The sequence below is a fragment of the Formica exsecta genome, unplaced genomic scaffold, assembly GCF_003651465.1.
Source record: "Formica exsecta isolate Colony F162 unplaced genomic scaffold, ASM365146v1 scaffold947, whole genome shotgun sequence".
NCBI classification, from domain to species: Eukaryota; Metazoa; Arthropoda; class Insecta; order Hymenoptera; family Formicidae; genus Formica; species Formica exsecta.
Genome location: NW_021853711.1, coordinates 79904 through 96250, shown reverse-complemented (window position 1 = coordinate 96250; position 16347 = coordinate 79904). Strand labels below are relative to the sequence as shown.

The window sequence follows — 16347 nt, the reverse complement described above, 5'->3', positions numbered from 1 at the left end:
TATATAACATAATTAAATAAATATGTAGTTAGTTTATTTTTCTATTAAAAGCCAACGATTATCAAAATAAAATATCAAGATATCTATAATTTTAAATACAGAGCACTATATTTAGGTTCAAAAACATAATATAACATATTGTTACACTATTCAAAGTATCATGCGGCTAGAAAATGTATTTGACAAGCCTCGGACACATGTTGCTTCCGTTGGCGTAATCATCAGTATATTGACTAGACACACATACATAGATGTAGATCTTTGCGATCGATATAATCGATTCGCGTTGCCTTATCTCGGCTCGATCGAACAACACCACATGTACGTCCCAATTTTTCTCGCCGTATATAGTCGCTCTTTCTTCCCTCTCTATCTTTCCACGTGCATCCCGAGATCGAGGTCGACATGCAATCTCAGCATCCGTTGCTCCACGGGATAACGATGGTGCGCCACGATCTTTACTTTTACCGCTTAGGTGGCTGCGTAAACTACAGACCAACGTCGGCTCAATTCGTCACGCTAATTACACCAAGGTAAGGCGTTATGATATCTTTAATAAAAATAGGGATATTCCAGATATTTTTTTTAAATAAACGTAAAATTTGACCATAATAATTCCATTTAAACAACAGGATAGTATGATTAATAAAATTAATAAATAATAATTATTATAGAAAAAGAAATTTCTATAATCACATACATTATAAGAATTTTATGGTAACATTTTTATAGGGATTTCCGAAATGTTTACATTATCCGAAACGTTTACATTAAAACATTAGATTTTCAAAAAAAAATTAACTTTTGGTAAAAAAACGTATGTGTAATATAAAATTTTTTACATCTATCCCGTTTTTATGCAATTAATAGAGTTCTGACATTTTCCCCAAAGAAAATTTCGTAGTTCGAATAATATATTCTCTTTCAATTATTCACAAATATATTTTTAAAAAATGCTATTTTCTAATAACTATCATAAATCTAGAGAGAATACATATATTAGAGTCAATAGAATATTTTTTTGTTATCTACATTTTAATTATCTTCCTTTTTCTTTAGCTTTTAAAATGTTTTCTCAATATTCTGAATTCCTTTCTCTCGGATTAAGAAAAAGGAGAAGTAAAGTCAGAAGTGCGAGCATGAGCGATGTTCGCTACGTAGAAAATGCATACATAGGTACCGCGAAGTATGCCGATGCGCCTTCATGCACGCAAGAAGCGCAACTGTCTTGTCGCTTCTCCACACTAATTATTCATGAGCGTTAGTTTAAATAGCGTCTGCGAGTTGGGAAACGTGTACGAACAAATAGAAAACGCATACGGCGATGATAGGTCGCTAATGCGCTGCGATGCGTGTAGACGGCAGCCGCCGTATCATTTCTCCGCGGAAATTACTCAAAAGCGTGCAAGCTTCAAAGATACTGATGCGAGTTGGAAATAAAGCGATGCAAAATACAAATGGTGATAAATTTTGACGCGTTTTGGCAAGGCGCTCGTATTATTTACGCACTTATCATTTGCAATCAAAAATTGAGATAAGAGCCAAATTTTACACACATATACACTTACGTTAGATTACACAGACAAATATTCAAATTTAAATTAAACTGAAATTAATAAACAATTAATTGCAGACATATGTATAACTATTCAATAATATTGTATTCAATATCAAAAAATATCTCTTTGAATAAATTTTTCGATTTCTCGATTTTTCTTTAACTTGTAGAATATAAATTGATATAATCTAAAATTTAATGGCAAAGTAAGAAAAATTATACATAAAAAAGGAGAGGAAAATGAATGAACGTAAATCTCGTTTGATAGGGGAGCGTAGATAATAATTAGAATTTCTCGTTTCCGATCAAACTGTAATGCTATACTATCTTCGTACAAACTTCACACTTTAATTATTTTCAACAGACAATTAAACAAAAAAAAAAAAAAAACATTTAATATGAGTTATATAATGTTTGATTATATTTAATATTTTGATAAGGAATAAAATTTGATCTGTAAACGCGTATCCTTTATTAATTAAATAGAAAAAGTCTACAAGTCGAAATTATTCTTACTATACATAAATTTGATTTATGTCGATCAATGGAGTTATTAAAAGCCGACAAGGTACTCGGGCGAGCAGGAAGTGCGTACAAACCAATAGATTACACATAAGAGGGCGAAGGGGAGAGACCCCGACTGCCGCTGATCCGAATAAACTGTGCCACTAAGCGCTAATAACGTTTCACTTGTTGCGTTTTCTCGGAAAGCTTAATTAATCATTAGGCCACGCCGCACACAAGACGGGGAAAGGGGAAGCAGGACTCGAATGAGCCGCGGTGCAGCCGTGCCGCGGGATGGGAAGGGCGAGATGCGCAGACCGCCCGTCGCTACCGCAGCGTCATTGCGTACGCGAATGCGTGCGTGTGTAATCACAGAAAAACGCGCTATCTCGACTTTCCACGCGATGTGCTCGTAAGTGGTGCATCCGAAGGGCGGCACGGATCTCTGCATTGCGATGCAGCGTGTTAGTTGGCAACGGCCAACAACGCGCGTGGGCTCTTCTCGGCAACGCCGAGGAGTCTCGCGAGCCCGCAACAAGATTGCGCGAGATCGGAAACGAGGAATTCTCATTTTTATCTACGACCCGATCGTGCGAGAGACTCGCGTCGTCGTTCATTCGCCTTTCCTTCGCAGCGCGATTTGCCGCGCGTTAAGGTGCCATTACATGGCAGCATCGAGCATCGAGCGTCTGCGCAGAAATCATTGCGCAACACACACACACACACACACACACACACATCTGTTATATAATACAATAAATGAAATATAATTCTGGGCAACAATATTCTGCGCAGACGCTTAACGCTCGACGCTTGACGCTTGACGCTGCCATGTAAAAGCACCTTTAATCCTAAAATCGCTGTAACATGCGCTGTCAAGCAGGGAATTCAAATTAGAAAGATGTCGTAACTCGCACATGCTCTTATATTATGTATACGCTGAAATACTCATCTAATATTTCGAATAAAAAACCAAAAAGTATCAGACCTCTGGTACTGCGATTTCAATATGTGATTATATAAAAAATCCGAAAAATTAACAATCAATTGTTTTCAATATTAATATTATATATGTCAAAAGAGTTTATTCTAAAAATAAGACAGGAAGTTTGCAACAATTTTTAATTATTCTTTGTAAATGGATCTTAACTTTTTATGCGAATCCAAAGAATCCTCTCATGCCAAACATAGCATACACAACAAAGTTCCGAAATATAAAATATCTTGATAAAATCAATAGTTGTTGAAAAGATATTAAAATATAAATAAAAAATATGCATTACGTCGTCTATTAAAAATAAACATTTTCAGGCTCTTTTTGACTAACATAAAATAAAAATTGAATCAAATACAAAAATATCATAGCTAATAAATATATACTAGTTTATATAACATTTAATTCTGTAGATATTAAATTTTTTGTAGGAGTATATTTCAATTCAAAGGATACTGATAAATTACATTTATATTCATATGCATTCTTTTACATAAAGAGGCAAAACAACAATATTCTATAATTCCTTTCAATTTACTTGACATTGAATCCTGAACCTTCCGTATCAATTTACTTCCGCATATCGTTCTTCTCCCCGCACTGTTTAAAGTACTTCAATAGAGATTCCGCGCTTATCAGCGACAATACGATCGCGAATCGCGCTTCGCAGTACAAGTCGTAATGCAAATACGTTCTTGCCAAAGTAGCGCCGATCGATCTCCGCTACAAGAGCCTACGAAGCTACGGATAGCTATGAACCGTATATCCGCGACCCGTTACGACTTCCCGTATCACGGCTCGTCCGTCGCGGCGTATCTCGCACTTACAACAAACAATGCTAGTCTTGTACTCAATAGCGTAGGAATGCGAAAAATCGATCAGTAAGAAACAGCAGCACGCCTCGGCTGGCTTTATAAACTCTGGCTAGAATCTTTCTATTGAAAGCGAGAACAGCGCGTCAATGGCAGCCAGATACGCCACCATAAAGTCAAGGGGGTCTCAATGGATCCCATTAAGAAGAATACCAAGCTCGCTTTTTGCCGTTAGAGGGAAATTACTAACGCTGTATTCGATGCAACTCGCCACTTCCGCAGATCTATTTCTAACATTTGTTTTTATGTAATATATTATATTAAATAATTTATTATAAAGTTTTATGTTTACACACATACACATACAATATCTTATGTCGTTTTTTTTCTACCTGCATATTTTCAACGAAATAGAAAGATAAATAGTTAATGCGATAATTAAACTGAAAATGGCTTAGACAAATTTGCGCGCATTCGCTGTAAAATGAATCCTTTATTATTGAGAATTAATGAGAAATTATAACTTTGGAATGATCAGATATGCAAAGAGAGCACTGTTAGAAGCAATCGTGATGGAGCATATAAATCATTCAAATACTTTCAATCGCACAATAAAGATACTATCGTTGGCTCTACATTTGTTGCGGCACATCTGTTTAAATTTACGCCGCCACGCTGTAATGTGATATCGCAATCAGAGTAACACAGTCGCTAACCGGTCGTTACTTTGTTCATTATCGAATGTGCACGCCGCGCCGATCGACGCAATTCGTGGCGTCTGCCAAAGGTGTTTAGTGACCCCGTTTTAACGTTTGTTATCTGTGTTAACTGTTTCAAGGTAATCATCTATCTAGGCGAGCACATTGTTCTTTTCAGATCAATTCACCACGCGAGTGTTAGACTAACAACGGCAGCCACTTAGATGATGTAACGGCCTCGTTCGACCAACAATCGACCGACATCATTGAGTAGGTCCGCTATTATCCAGATATTCGGAGAACGCGGATACTGAGATAAAAGGATAATTGTTGATTAAGCTTGCAGCATGACGATAAAGTTTATTAGTAATTAAGTAAAGATTAATTAAAAGATTCGAATATCATGCGAAAAATTGCGTATAAACGATTCCATAGAGTCATGATAAATAGAGTAAAATTAAGATTTTAGATTTCAAAAATATTAGAGAGAAATAAAAAAAAAATAAAGAAAAAAAAGGATTATATATAAAGTAAAAATGACTAAAATCAGACATATTTATTTCTGAAAATATCGATCCAATTTATAACAAAGTTTTACATTCCAGCTTTGCTTATCAAAAGTGAAGCGATTCGCTGAATCGATTTCCTCGTAAGTGAGCGATGCATCCCCGAGGACCTATCTACTACGTTCGCGGGGCATCGCACCACTTTGTAGATATGAGTTTAAACATACATATAGCTCGCGAAAATAGATAAGAAGACCGGTACAGTGTGTACACGGTGGCAAAAAACATCCGGAAAACAGGCCGGCCGGTTGCGGTGACGGGGCTCGGCGGGAAGTAAAATTAGCGCGAATCACCCGCGGGCGGTATACCTCCCTACATAAAGACGGTCCATCTACGCCGAAGAACGTCTTGTTAGCTGCACGCACGACTGCGCGTACGTGTATCTCCGCATGAAACTCAATACATCGAAGTCAAGTCGAGACGGGCGGTTAGGTGGATCAGGGAGATGGACGGGGAGATCAAGGTGGAAATGGGAGGTGGGATGTCTATCTGACGACGGTCGGAGCGAGGGGGACGGAAAGGATATACCCAAGCTTACTTAGGATCGACGTGTGACCACACGCGTGATCTGGGTCAGTTTTTTGGGGGCCGGATATGCGCAAGCGTGGACAGAATCAGTGATAATAGAGAAGAACGTTCCATGTCGTCGCAGACTGATCCGATTAAAATTTCTCCGTAAATTATTCGATTACACGAGTAGTATAGCCGCAATCATAAATTAATTGCCACTTAATCATCAAATTTAATAAAATAATATATGAAAAATTTAAGCTTAATACAGATTTTTTTTTTATAGGGGCGCAGAGTATTAAGAAATTATAAAAATCATAAGTAAAAAACAAGAAAAAGAATATTAATTTATAAAGAAAAATATTAGACAATCTATGTATATTTACGAGAAAAAAATAAACAAAAAATTGTATATAATTATTAGATGCATTTCCAAATAAAATAGTTAATACAAATCTATATGTTCCAATAATTATTTTTCTCTGTACGAACGAAATAATTGTAAATAAATATACATATTAAAAAAATAACAAAATATAAAACATAAATATATAATAAAATTCCAAAACCATCTAACACATCGATATGTTTACGCAAATAATTTATTTATTCAAAATAATATTGGCATGTGAAGTTACTACGATCTACATAAGTCAATCGCTTCACACAACCGCAATATTCGATTTTTACGTGCCAAGAGGTTATATGATCCTATCGAAGGTTTGATCGCAAATGTCAGAAGGCCAAGACGCTTGTTGATAAGATAAAAAAATGTTAAGCTGCTCGCTGCGAACGCGCGCGCGGATGTCAAGAGGTCGAAAGGATTGAAAGGATCGAAAGGATCGCGAAAAAGTCAGAACAGATCCTTCCGAGGAGTCCTAGTCATTCGAGTGACTCATGATTTCCTGTACAGTCAGGATTTAGCAAGAACTTAGAATCTACAAGCAGGATCCAAAGTTCTAAAACTCCACATGGAACATATTAAAATGTTTTGTTTCTATTATAGTTATATACTTTATAATTATTTTATACATATTCGCCTTGTGATAATTAATTTAAACGTCGATAACAAATTTTTATGAGATTACATTAAAATCAGTGACACACAAAGATTTCGCTGATAATATATTCATCAACATTATTTCATTTATATTACATTTAACTAATTAAATAGTAATTTTAATTGTGATTTTTCTTCCATATTTTAGAATCATTTAATTTCAATATCGAGTTTCCAACATTTTGATACACTCTTGAAAAGTTTGTAAACATAACAGTTGTAAAGCTTAATAGATAAAATAATTTTGCCCATGTCACCGTACTCGAGATGTATTCATGTATATGTATACTGTCACATAAAAGAGGTGTTGCGAATCGTTCGTTATTCGGCGCGTGTAGCATTCTCGCATCCTCCCACGCTTCTATTAATATCCACGCACGTGTATACACGAACGCCATGCACTCATGTATGTTTGCCGTTTATGGGTACCATAAACACAATGAATTGTGCGAATTCCCTTAAAACATATATGCGAAATATATATTTTAAACAAAAATAAAAGAAAGCGTGGGAATTATATATTCGTACATCAATTTGCGCAAAATTAATTGCGTACCTCAAAACAAGACGTTGGCCAACAAATTTTATAATACAGAAAATATAAATTGCCTTATATTACAATATACTATTCCATGTTGTGTAATTATGTAATTTATAATAACAAAACTGTTGCGTGTTATAATATTAAATATTTTATTACAAATTAATTAATTAATATGATAAAAATTTGCATACATGGCTTTGCCGTGTGTGACCAACATGTTGCACATGTACTGTTTCCGGAGAGTAAAGGAATAAAGTAAAATACCCTTGCGTGAGAGAAGTTTCGGATTCGTACATCAATACGAATCAAATACATTCAATACAATGTATTGAATAATAGCGAGTACATTTCATTACATTATGTTTTACCCTGATAATATGATATAAATTTATGAAATTATTTTTTCCTAGAATCTCTTTCGTATTTTTATAATCATGCAATGTATATAGCAAATATGTATTAAAACTCGAAGCTGTAAAACCAAAAATGAAAAAGTTCTGGCCACTATTAGTTATACGCTCTTATTGTTAGAATTTCCAGAGTAGTTAAAATTATTTTCGGAATTTCGGAGTTCTGTGGAGAATTCTGTTTACATCCCGAAGAGTTTTATCGAAAATTATCAAGGCCTGAAGCTGCAAAACCAAAAATAAAAAAGTTTTGGCCACTTTTAGCGGAAGATGAGGTGCTAGCTTTCAAATCAAAAAATTTTTTTTTAATATTTGGCGGTCGGAATTATTGTTAATATGTATAAGGAACTGTAAAATTCTTCCAGAACTATAATACACGATGGTTTAAATGGTATTTTTCGCATTTTGCGGTGCCACGGGAAATTGGCACCTCATATTTTCAAGATGCAATTTTTTTAGATTTTTCATCGGAAATATTTCTAAAATCTATCGAGAACTGTAGAACTATTTGGGGGGCAAACAAAACTCTTGATAAAACTTTTGGTTTTTGAATATAAGATACTAACTTCATAGAAAAGTCGTACTGAATATTTTACATTGTTTGATTATTAATATCAAATGTTGTATTTAGTTCTAAGATCAATTCTTTCATATAAATAAATTTATTATCAGAAATATTTTGTAGATATTATTTTTTCACGAAATGGAAAAATTTATAGAAGAATTACATTCTCCAATAAATATCAAAACAAATATTACTACAATCATATCGCACAGTGCATCATCAATAATCAATATATCGTCCTATCAAAATGGTTAAGACCATTAATAATCAACAATATTAAAGTGTTCCTTTTCTAGCTCTTGAATTATTTATTCTTCTAGAATTGAATTATTAAAAATCGTTCTCGTGGCACAGGTCATTGCCGTATACGTTGCATCATCGTGCATTATTCACGCGCAATTCACGGGCATCGTCACCGCGAACTCTTGGGATCGTTGGAGTCATCCCGGCGACTTATTAATATTAGGATCCATCAAATTAAGATTCCTCCGTGCTGGAGGCAGTCACGCATAGATCATCCGATTGCGCACGACAACAGCGAGACGGACGAAGTCTTACATTCTATTACCCCTCGACACGAGACTCGTGGCTGATTAGCGAGCAAGAAAGGGATTGTTGTGAATCGATAATGATCGACGGCAGCAGCGTTCCATTTAATGACTTGCCGTACGACACCGATTATATTTCTGTAGTGAATTATTAGTGCGAGATAACGGAAATTTTAATTAAAAATATAATAAATGTAGAATAAATAAAATATTAGCACATCTTCTCGAACAAGAGAGCGTAATTAAAATTGATTACTTCGGTAAAATTAAAAACTACACAGGAAAAACGATTCATTGGCAAATCCGCGATTCTCACGTTACACGCGAATAATAATATTTAAAATGTCTATATAAATTGTACGATTCTACTACAAAAAATTGTAAAATAATAAGGTTTTACTATTAATAAATAACAAAAAAAAAAGAAATAAATATGCAGGTAAATGTTTGCATTGCATTTTCATCCAAAATAAAATAAAATAAAATAGCATGTATATATATATATATATATATATTTGTTTTATATAAAGTATAAAATAATGTTTATGTGAGAGCAGTACATTCCCAATTTAATTCATCATGGTTTTAATATCAAAATGCAATTACTAGTATTTAATATAAATAATAATTTGAATAAAAAACCGTATAAAATATATACACATTTAATATTATATAGATAAAATTGCAATAAAATATATTTTAATTATTATGTATATTAATTACTAATAATAAATTGCCCCAATGTAAATTCCAGAGAAATGCGTGACAGGGATCTTTTTTATTACACGGCTTGTAATAAAGCGTGGATCTCTGATCTACCAGTTAATACTTCAGAGGCAAAGCCATGAAAAAATGGTTGGCATTTCCCAAGGGAAAGCTCGTGACGCTGTTTTTAATTTCAGAAATATGCGACGCGATATTTCGTCATAAAAAACAGCCGATATACTATATATGCTTCTCCAAAGATAATTAAATCCATGCCGCATACATATGTCGTGTCGACAAAGACGCGCGCTACAAAATTTTGAGGTTTCATCCCACGAATCTTTCATGTTTCGAATTATTGCCATATCAGCGTTCAGTAGATGCTGTCTACATTCACTGGCAATTGTGACATATGGTTCAAGATTACTGTATTATTTCATATCTACGCTATTTACTTACGAAATTTATTCTTTAATATGAAGTTTTAATTAAATTCATAACTTGTATTATGATAATTCCTAAAAAGATGTTATAATTATATATTATACTTCAAAGTTTTTAAGCACAGTTGCATATTTGCAACTTTTAAAAGAAGAAAGTTTTCCATGTTTCTAAAGCACGAAAAAAGAGAGAAAAATATATAAAATTTTAAAGTTTTAAATTATAAAATTTCGAAAAGTCTCAATGATTTAAGGTTTTTAGTCCGCTACTATTTGAAAAACACATGTTAAATTTAGCTTTAAATTAATACACATTCAAGTCTCTATAAAATAATTTTCAAAATTAGTCGGAAATTTCTGAACATTTGCAGAGATTTAATAATTTGAAAAACTTTATAACTTGATATTCAATACCCCAATAATACAAAATTGAAATATGCAATATCGATAATAGTAAATTACAAAGAAAAGGCATTTATGTATCAACATTATGTTATAATAACTCACTGCACTGACGATGACAATTAAAGTCTACGGTAATCGGCGTGATCATTGCGATTAATCTGCATGATCTGTGATCGAGAAATCAACCTTCCGCGGATTCGCAGTAGCCGAGAAAGAGACCGACCTTCCCAACTTTTCTCCTCTCTTGCTTCTTTGCCTCCTTTGCACTCGTTCCACGTATTGCGCTCGGATCCGCACCGAGTGACGTGAAATTATAATTCCGTAAAATTAACGTTGCATATGTTAATTACTAAGAACCGGTTCATGTCCTCGCAGTAACCTTCAAGGTTCCCCGTTCCGTCGGTGAAACGTGTATATATGCGTGCGCGAGTTATGATACACGGCTCATGTGCATCCTTGTGCATCGGGGTGGCGCACAGTTGCATTTAATTCCGTAAATGATGATGTCAAATTTGTGAAATTCAACAATTTTTTCTGAGAATAAGGATTTCGAGTATCAAAAGATCGACGACTACATAAATCTCTCAATAATTGCAAAAATTTGTCAATTTTCTATTTTCCAAAGCTTTTAAATTCTCTCTCTCTCTCTCGCTTTTTCTCTCTCTCTTTCAACGCTTTGATATTTTTTGATAGATATGAATGAACAAAAATTAATAGATGTTAGTTAATCAAAATTATAGATGCTAAAAATAATTAAATCTTTATATAGAGTATTAATTTATCATTTCATGCAGCTACGACATATTCGCAGTATCTATTAACAAAAAGAAAATAATGTTTTACACTAATAAAAAATATAAAAAAATTGATTGTTCCGAAATATTAATTTCGTTATATACGAAAGTTATTCTCGCATATGCAAAATCAAAGAGAAAAGGTCAGGAAGCGTCAGGACGACTCATCAACCGTTGCACTCTTTTCGTTTATGCGAATCACCGACGTCCCGAATCGAGAGTGCAGACGAGCCACCTCGTCGAAGAGGAGAAGGAGATTGCATTAGGCCGCGGTTGTGTGCCCTGAGCAAACAAATCCGCAGGGTACACGGACGGCCTAGTGTGTACAAAGCCGGTGTTGTCCATCGTGTCAATAACGGCCGACGAGAGAAGAAAACGCGCGCGTTTGGTCGGCAAACGCGCGCCGTTTTAAAGCGAAGGATCACGATTTACGGCGCCGATCTCTTTGCGCTCTTTGCTGGAACAAAAGCCCCAAGCTCGCGGCGCCGTTCCGGAGCGGAAAATCGTTTCGACGCGCGCTCGATAGCTCGCCGCGAGTAATATCGCGAGGAAAATGGAAACGCGGCCGCCGCAAAGAAACCAACGTCTCGCGTTGAATCTAATGTAAGTTTAACAATGGCACGCTGTTACAATGCTGCTGTATGCGTCTGGCTTAGAGACATCTACATTACAAAATCAATACCGGAAAAAAATCTGCTATTGAATGGTATAAAATGCAGAATGCATCTCTAAAAAATGAGAGAGAGATAGAGAGAAATTATTTTTTGATTTATATATGCCATAATGAATATTAAAGATGTTTACAATGTTTGACAGGATTGAAGTATTTGAACTTGAAAAAATCTAATTCTAATGGATAAAAATTTTGTCAATGCTTCAATTTTTTCATTTACGTATTTATATTAAATATATAAAAAATAATATTGATATATAATATTTTGCATTTATAATTTTTTTTGTAGAAAATGTTAGATCCAATATAAAATTAAATTTGAAAAATTAATATTCAGGATTAAAAAGTTGTGGCATTATAATCTCCTATCAACAGGGTTTTATGGATCAATACACTTCTGCAGTAAGTCTGCTTGAATCTAAAATAAAATTCAAGGTTTATGAGCACAGAACTTGAAGAAGTTACGTAACTCTGTATTAATAGTGGTACAAGTTTAGTCAGAAATTAATTGCCGATGACAGTGGTCACGGTCAGATTACGCTCTCACTTCGCTAATAGCTAATTAGTTGGTAAGCTCTTCAGATAACGAGAGCAAGCATAGATCCCTGGAAGCGATAAAAATAGAAGTCGTATGCGCTTCAGAAAAATACTCCAACTGATATAAGTCTTCGAGTTAACTTCATGGAAATTCTTTTCGAGAAAAATCGAGTTTTATCTACAACATCCTTCTCTTTCTTCGAGTGAAGTAGACATGTTCGTCGAAAGAGAAAAACACGATTTACGAGATAGAAAAGTTGGTACTGAATGTGCAGTTCATTGGTGCGCATGTTTTTCGAATATCGTGCATTGTTCCTTTTGGAATGAATCGGGAATTTAATTTTTTTCTTAACAAACGGTAATTATACGACGGCAATTATATTCGTATTTTATTCAGCTCGTAAAGCTAAGCAGAAACAAAGAGAGAGAATGGAAAAGAATAATCTTCAAGATCACATTATTCGAATTTTCTAGTTATTTACAGTTTGTCAAATTTTCTGTAATTCCAAGACTCTTGGAAACATTTCCAGGGAATCGAAGCAAAGTTTTATAATAAAAGAACTGATCTAGAGAAATTCTGCACAATTGAGGTCTTTCAAATCCGATAACAATGCGGCAACGTAATAGATTATTAAATAGAATAAACAATAATAAAATCGCGTGTGTGATTGAAAATACGATAGATTCGAAAATAAGGCTGGCATGCGTAGTTTCTTGGTAAATGTCGCGAGATCGAAATCGAAGGGAGTCGCGATAAGAACCGCGCTTCCGTCGTTGCGGCGGACAGGAACAAACGGTACACGTGAGCTTACCGATATATACGTGCCTCGCGGTTCGTTAAACGCGACTGCCACCGACGGGAACAATGCCTTGTACAATGGAGGGATACGTGTGTCGTGTGTTCGATCCGACCACAGGGGGATTCCATACGAGAGCGGCATAGCAAGCATACGGACGGGCCGAGATATCGCCATCGTTTTACGTCGTAAGCGTTGGTGCGTACCTATAATAATTTCCGGCCGCGATTAATTGTTTTCTGCATAATAATTAAATCTGTTCGCAAGTCGATTGTCCTTAATATAAACGCATGATCCTTCTGTAATGTCAATATTGGAAAAATACGTGCGCGATTTCTTATTGTACAAAAAATAAATTTTTTTTTCAATTAAATAAATACATTTTGTTAATTTTGATTTTTTTACTTAAATAAATATACACTTTGTTTCCAAAAATGTTTTGTTATATTAAATAAATTATTATTTGTATGTAATAAAAATTATTATTTTTAAAACACCATTTCAAATTTTAATATAAAAAAATATTTATATATTTGAAGATGAAAAATTATTTATTACTATAAAGAAAACCTGTGTTTTTAAAACAAATAGCCAACAATTAAAAAATGTTTCTTTAAAGGAAGTAATTTAGTATAATAGAGATAAAAAAAGAAATTTTGTTATTTCAAATAAAAGCTTACTTTGCTTTTATTTTATATTTTCCTAATTCAAATATATTTGCTCTGTTTGATTGAAATAACTAATTCCTTTGCAACTATTTAAATAAATAATTTTTTTAATAAAAATAAATTTTTTGTATTTAATATATTTTTTTCAGTGTAGGATAAATTCAGAGTGGAATATTATTCGGTGGTACGGTTTTTATAGTTACGTTGAAATCAGAAAAAGTAAATATTTGTTAGCTACATATTTTTTCACCGTCAATGTGCGCGTATAAAGCAGAAAGCAGAAATTTGAGATGAACTTTTTTTTAAAAAATAAAATTTTATTTCTGTGTGTGTGAACATAAGATTATTTCATATCTATAAATGTATATAAAGGAACTATATTTAATACGAAATTTGCACAGCGTATAATAAATATGGGAGAAATTTTTTAGACAGAGACTGAGATATCAAAAGGTCATTGCCCTTCAGAAAATTTCTCGGCAGGAGATATCTCTGCTACTTCGAAAGGATTTAGCCGCAAGATTCGATATAATTGCGCGATTGAATGCCTGATTGAAAAGTCAAACGCGTCCGCTCGCGCATAAATAGCAATTCAAATATAATAAATATTTTATCGAGAAAGATGGACAAGCTCGGCTCGCGTGGTGGATATAGCGTTTAACGGCCGTAAATTTCCACATCTCACGTCTTTATGAACTCCGGATCTACACGCGCCGTCGAGTGTGATGTCACGTATGAAGATGCCGATGTGCGAGATAATACGTCGGAAAGCGCGAGCAGCGTGAAAATTATACGCGGTTCGTGATTGCACGCGTGTCCGCGCGCGTAATTAATCCATCAATAAAATTAAATGCGCAAATCGAGATAATTGGGAGTATCAAGATATCAACAAAATTGTTAAAATATTCAAAAATTCTCGAGAGATTATTGTTACAAGAAAGTCTGAAAATTCAAAGATAAATGTTCGAAGTATCTAATTATTCGATTATTTAAGAATTTGCGAATTTAACATCAGAGAAAGAGGATTATTAATGTATACTTGTGGCGAATTGAAAGTTTCAAGAATCATAAAAATTTAGAAATCTGTATTCATATTCCGTTTAGCGTTAAGTGTGCCCGATTTTGAGGTTTATGTATCTATTTCGTACAATTTTTTACACAAATGTAATGTAAATATTCTGTGTTAATAACAATTTTTTATATATATTGTCCAAATTAAACATTCAATTCTTATTCTGCAGCAATCGCGATTGTCTTTCCTGAAAGGTGCGAAATTGCTAGTCATCACGATCGCTTGCATCGATGCAACATCGGCTCTACACTAACTGAGTGCAATGTACGATGTAAATCTCGGTGTAAAGGAGCGTTCACATAATTGCAGGCAATATACGATTAGTCACTACAGATAATATAAATGCTAATTCAAAATACTGATAATAACTGCTAATCATATCCCTTTACCTATTATTCTACTTGTGTATGGTCAATAATAAATAATATATTTGACAACGTTATCGGAAAAAAAATTAATTATAATATTATAGTTATAAATTGCCGATTGTGTGAAAAGACCTTAAAGAGACAAAGATGCACAACAAATCTTAAGCGATAGCTGGTGCGCTCGCTCGATATCTCGCGATCCCGGTACAACAACCGGGAATGTACGACTATGTACTACGCAAGTACAAGACGCGAGCGGCGCTCGGCTTATTTGTGCAATTGCGCGTGTACACGCACATGCGTAAATGGTGGGAGGAGGCGCGTGATGTTCTCCATGTAACGCTAATGCACGAAAACGATCGCTAGAATCGCGTAACATACTAAAGACGCCCAAGTTAGAGTCTGACTAACGCGACGATTTGCTGCGACTGGCTTCGCTGAATTCAAAAGAGGTACAAAAAATAAACATTATTGTACTAGAAAATACATATTCAAACTTTTACTTGTTTTTATAGAATATATAAAAATAACTCCACTAGTTAACGAAATTGTACGTGAAACGATCTCACTATTCTTTATAATGATAAAGACTCTAAATGCATAATTTTTTCACTTATAAAAATCTTTCTCCTAACATCGTCTAAATCTATTGAAGAATTTTAATTGGTTTGGAGAATAATGGTGAATTTAGCGGCTTCTTGTATTGTCTATTAATTCAATTGGGATGTTCTTGGCAAGCACGATACGCTTTCGCAGATTCCCAGCCGTACGGTATATTTTATTGCACCATATGATGCAGCGCGTGGGCGCGCGGCGATATTTACTGCTAAGTAGTCGGCGCGATCTTGCCGGGTGGTAAGAAGATACACATGACTGGCTATACGTATCGGATTGCCAATAAATCTTCGAGGGATTTCATTTCGGTTATTATGTCGCGTGGAGAAAGGACCACGTATGAATTCATTTTCGAACAGCCTGAATCTATGGATCATCTTCCGGAAGATCGGAATCTTAAATGAGGCAATTTGTTGGGAAATATATTTATGTATATATAAATTAACAGAAACAATAGAAAATATACCAAAATAATATACTAAAATAAAATAAAATATACTAAAAATA

The 16347-nt window shown here is 34.3% G+C and overlaps 1 protein-coding gene across 1 annotated transcript in view; it reads right to left on the bottom strand.

Annotated features, from left to right (window-relative positions):
* Window positions 1-16347, bottom strand: part of LOC115245334 (thrombospondin type-1 domain-containing protein 4-like) — a 71744-nt gene that overhangs the window by 28601 nt on the left and 26796 nt on the right. The gene's annotated exons all lie outside the window — the stretch shown is intronic.